Source organism: Pollicipes pollicipes, unplaced genomic scaffold (assembly GCF_011947565.3).
Source record: "Pollicipes pollicipes isolate AB1234 unplaced genomic scaffold, Ppol_2.1 Scaffold_7261;HRSCAF=8764_pilon_pilon_pilon, whole genome shotgun sequence".
Classification (NCBI taxonomy): domain Eukaryota; kingdom Metazoa; phylum Arthropoda; class Thecostraca; order Pollicipedomorpha; family Pollicipedidae; genus Pollicipes; species Pollicipes pollicipes.
Window position 1 is genome coordinate 13,310,531 of NW_023597054.1, and position 5,511 is coordinate 13,316,041.

The 5,511-nt window shown below is 51.2% G+C and overlaps 1 pseudogene; it reads right to left on the reverse strand.

Moving 5' to 3' along the window:
* Positions 1 to 4,415: 4,415 nt before the first annotated feature.
* Positions 4,416 to 5,511, reverse strand: part of LOC119111063 (heat shock protein 70 A1-like) — a 2,173-nt pseudogene continuing 1,077 nt past the window's right edge.

Sequence of the window (5,511 nt, forward strand, 5' to 3'; positions counted from 1 at the left end):
GACCCGCTGTTCCAGGACAGAGCCTCCTGATGCATAGAGGCCTATTTATCCAGAACAGGATGCATACGATTCACGAAGTTGGCCTAGAAGTCTAGCCAAGGGGCCTCGCTTTTCCAAAACACAGCATCAAGATCAGGAATGGCGGACATCTGTTGCGTGGAAGAGATCTGCTGTTCTGGAATGGGGGCTTCCTGAATGAGAAGGGGATGTTTTAAAACCAAAATAGGGGCTTCCTGGTTTGTCGCGGGGGCCTTCCGAGCCAGAAGAGGGGCCTCCTTAATACAACATTGACCATCCTGATGTAGAGAGTTGGCTACTTTATTCGTAAATGGGCCCCAGGACCCGAACAACGGGCCACTTGATGTAGCAAAGGGTATCCTTAGCACGATTTATTACCTTTTAACTCAGTTATGGCCCCTCCTTCATTTGAATTTCGATACTTTTCGTCGTGGTACCGGTTCTTGAGTTAGGGAAAAGGGGGCCTCCCAATTTTTTGGAACAGACTCTCGCCCCCGCCCCCTGCCTCCGGAGAGGGGGACATCTGCGTCTCTGCGTATCCCCCTTCTGAGCGGCTTCTCAGGCCAAGGCATGGAGTGGCGTGCTTACATCACACATTTGTTTAGGCATTCATGGTATTTCTGACATTTAACTCATATTTTATTTGACTAGATTAAATAACATTTCATTTAACTAGAGCCGTGCAGTGTTGGGTGGGGGCGATTCAGGCGCGGAGATGAATAAGGGGGGGGGGGGAGGGGGAGACGGGGCGCTACGGATATGTGTAAGTGTGCGCTGTTTCGGGTCAACACGCACATTACAAATACATGCTCAGAACGAGAAATGCCGAACATGTGGGGCTTAGCCCAAAACGCGTCATCAAATCAGTATGTATGATGTATGAGTGTGGGGGGGGGGGGGGAAGGGGGTAGGGAGAGTTGCATCAGTTTTTACTCTGAGCTCTGCCCTGCTATAACTACTGAGGGTAGGGCTAAGATTCTTATGTTTGCAGGCAGCTATAACCTTCAGCTTGGTTTGTCGCGATGGCGTTTTGGAGATGACGTCCTTGTTTGTTTTTTGTTTTTTTTATTTGCTGTTTTTGTTTTGGTAGATGATTATTAATGCACCGCTTCAAACGATACAACCGAGCCCTCCCCGGGGTAAAATGTATCACATAGTGATTGGAGCTGCGCTTATGTGTTTTTACATACAGTAAGTTGCATTGCACGCAAGCCGAACACTGAACGACATGCATACCAAACGCGTGCGTCCGTGCTATTTCGTGGTTCGTCGAAATTACTCAGCGACAAATTTTTGTCCTTGTAATCAATCGATATTGTCAGCCGTCAGCCGTTTAATCAGCAGTGTTACCAACAGTCCGTGTCAGTCATCCACTGACATCAAATCAGTCAAAAACATATTGCAAGGTCCGTTGTATCGACGACGCAGCATATCCATGTAAAGCTGAAACAGCATGTACGACCCGACGTCTGTCATTGTTCGTGCCAGTGGCTAGCATGTTCCAAGTGTTTTGCAGTATGCGTGTGCGATTTACGCACACGTACACATTCACACCGATCGCTATGGTTTTCAGCGATATGTCAAAAACCTGATTTTTCACGCTGAATGCAAGATGTGTAGGTACGCCACTGGAAGTGCACTGAAAGATAGGGCGAGCCGTTGTGCGTTAGCTGAGTGACTGAATACTGCCATCGGTCGCAAAAATGGAAATAAATTGCCCTGGTCCTACTTGGACATGATTCAGCTGTCCCCGCCCTCCCTTTTTCTCTGTGTCCGAAGTCGTGGAGTTAACCTCCAAAATATATTTTTACACAATCCAAACATGTTTGATTTTTCCGTACGCTGCGGGCGTTGCCTTGGGAGCATGGCAAATTAGGCAAGGCAGGGTATTTGCTGGCTTGCCGGGAACACGATTTGTGAAGGATTGACCACTCACTCAACCTGCGCTTCTCCGTCATCATGTCAAGTAACCGGGACTCAAAAATCCCGTCAACTGTGTGAGACATACACATAAGCGCAAAGAATGACCAACGCCACAGCCGCAAACTACATTCACGCACGAATGCCCAGTCACTGGTGCCAAACTCACGAATGCCCAGTCACTGGTGCCAAACTCACGAATGTCCAGTCACTGGTGCCAAACTTTTTTCGGTCGGAGTACTCGTCGCCTGCATTTCGCTATCGGTCTGGAGTCGGATGTACGGGTGCATATGTTTAACTGGCACATGACGCAACAAACATCAAGTGCACTCTCAGGTTAGAAAATTTGAAGCCATTCTAAGCAGGGGCGGCGGCGCCACGTGTTTTGAATTGGAGCAGGATTTTCGAGGGTTCTCTTGGACAAAATGTAGCCTCTTCGCAGGGGGAGGGCTCCTGCGCAGCGTCGTATCCCAGGGCAAGGGGCATCGAAGGAATGTGTTTTTTATCAAACTGTAGTGTGTATTCTATCCCACACAAGTAACTGTCGACAGCTAAAAAATCCAGAGTGGGGCCTTTCGATTTTCCAGCAAATGGTCTCGCTTACTTAAAACAGGGCCTTCGTATTCCACAACAGGACCTTCCGATGCATAGAGAGGCCTCGCAATCGAGTAGAGGATGTAAATGGTTCATGAAGAAGGCCTTGAAATATAGCTAAGGGTCCTCGCTTTCCCAAAACAGGACATCCTATACATGAAAGGGGCCTACTGTTCCAGAAATGGACTTCCTATATAGAGAGAGCCCCTAAACCACAACAGGGACCTCCTTATTTGTTTTGGGGCCTCCCGACTAGCAAAGGGGTTTCCTTAATACAACTTCGAGCATCCTGACCTAGAGATTTGCCTGCCTTGTTCAAAAAGGCGACTTCAGGTCCTGGACAACTGGTCATTTGATTTATCAAAAGGTCTTCTGAGCACGATTTTTTACTCCCTGGCTCAATTACCGTCCCTCCTCCATTTGGATTTCGGTACTCTACTTCCAGCTACTTTTTTGTGGCGGAAAAGGGTCCCCGAATTTTTGGAAACAGACTTGCTCCCCCCCCCCCTGTCTGCGTGCAGAGACAACTGCTCCTCTGCCTATCCTCCTCCCCTACTGCGCCGCCCTTGCTGAGCAACATTTCAACACAACGCATAGAGCGGCATTTATACATGGCATACCAGCTCATACGATGATGATCTTTCTGATGTTTAAATTATAAATTTACAATATGGTACTTCCTGTATGCAACATACTCCCGGCCGAGTACATCGATCCGAAGGACAACAGTGGCGTAAACTCTGGGGTGCAGGCACTGACATCATCGAGATACATGGGGAACGTGTTTGGGCTCCCCAGGGCACATTTGGAACACCGTCGCTCCGAGAGAAATACTGCTCCCGAAACGGCAAACAAGCTCCCTGTCCGCCGTCTGGTCCTTGGACTAGTAATTCTGCTCCCCAACTACAAACTTTGCATTCACCGTCACTGAACTGGAGTTATAACCACATCCTGCGCCACATAATCCTGTGTATATGTATCCACCAATAATCCTAATCTTACCTCCAGAGGAGCAACGCTTGACATCAGGTTTTCAGTATGTACCATAACGTCTCTTTCCGATGTCCTACAGCCTCACATCCTCGCAAACGCTCTTCTTTCAACCGAGGGGCTGAATCGGTTATGATATACTGCTATTGTCCGGGGAAACCTTCAAATGGCACCCGATAAGAGAGATAAATGCTGCATTTGAGCTGAATAGCTTTAAATCACATTGACATACATACTTTTGGGCTCAATCTTCTCTACCTTGCAAATCTATGGTTGTGGGCTCGTCAGTATATGACGTGGCGGACTTCTGTGGGCTGGGTGAAAGTGAGCCTTGGATGGGGCAGGCTGCCGGCTCGCACTCCTGAAAATGTTGCTTTCCCTTTCTGGACGTGTGGTGCTCCAAAACAGCGACTGCTCTTAAGATGGTGCCGGACCGTGCAGGCGATCGTTGGGCCCTTACCGTAAGCCCTTAGCCCGCGTATCGTACATTAACATTAATGCGCGGCTTATATTCGGTTCCCTTGCAATGAGTGGTCACTCAACTCTGCCTCCCCCACCCACCCCCCTCCCCTGAGAAAGTTCTTGTTGTGGCCACTGGTGGGCATAATCCAGTTCAATCGATAAGAGTGGTCGTTGCATCTCCAATACTGTTTGGCAAACCCTTCGTCCTGCAACGTTTCCGCAGAACCGTGCCTCAGTCGGCGTTCAAGCATTTCAAACGGCACCTGCCTATCTGCATTGTAGATCACTCCTCACAACCACAACCAAGCTTCAACGTGCATATTATTGATACGACACTGTATAATCATATGTTTTTCACCAATCAAAAACTCACAATAAATACACCTGCATTCCACAGCTCTGACGCGAAGAACCATATCACAACAGGCCGACAAAACGCTCACACGGTCGCTCCAACCATTAGGAATTATGTAGACGGCCCTGAGCTTAAAGCTGATGCTCACCAGGATACTTGGCGTACCAAAGACAGTACCAAAATATCACACAAGAGTATGCCCAGCTGCATGAATGAGGTGACGTTTAGTCTACCTCCTCCACGGTCGGTCCCCGTTCATTAGCAGACTGCTGGCCGCACTGTCCACCGGTGGCGCCCTGGTGGATCTTCGTCATGATCGGGCTGCACGTCTTCTGCAGCTCCTGCAAGCCGGTGCTCGAGCTCCTCCTTCTCGGCCAGAGCGTGTTCGAGTCCAGCCCACTTGACGGCTTCCGTCACCAGAGCTCGGTTGACCCGCCGCCGGTCGTCCTCCGGCACCTTATTCGCCGGCATCGCCCACGGCTTGTTTCACGGAGAAGACGTAGCCCTCCAGCTGGTTTCTGGCGGCGACTCGCTCTCGCTGCGCGTCGTCATCGGCCTTGAACTTCTGGCGTCGTTGACCATGCGCTCGATGTCCGCCTTGCTGAGGCGGCCCTTGTCGTTGGTGATGGTGATGTTGTTGGACTTGCCGGTGGACTTGTCCTCGGCGCTGACGCTGAGGATGCCGTTGGCGTCGATGTCGAAGGTGACGAGCACTTGCGGCACGCCGCGCGGCGCCGGAGGCAGTCCGGTGAGGTCGAACGTGCCCAGCAGGTGATTGTCTCGGGTCATGGCCCTCTCGCCCTCGTACACCTGGATGGTGACGGCCGGTTGGTTGTCGGCGTACGTGGTGAACGTGTTCTGCTGCTTGCAAGGCACCCGGCTGTTGCGCTGGATGAGGTTGGTCATGACACCGCCGGCCGTCTCGATGCCGAGCGAGAGTGGCGCCACGTCGACGAGCAGCACGTCCTGGATGACGGAGCTCTTGTCGCCGGAGAGTACGGCCGCCTGCACGGCGGCGCCGTACGCCACCGCCTCGTCCGGGTTGATGGACTTGTTGAGCTCCTTGCCGTTGAAGCAGTCCTGCAGCAGCTTCTGGATTTTGGGGATGCGCGTGGAGCCGCCCACGAGCACGATCTCGTTGATGGCCGACTTGTCGAGCTTGGCGTCCCGCA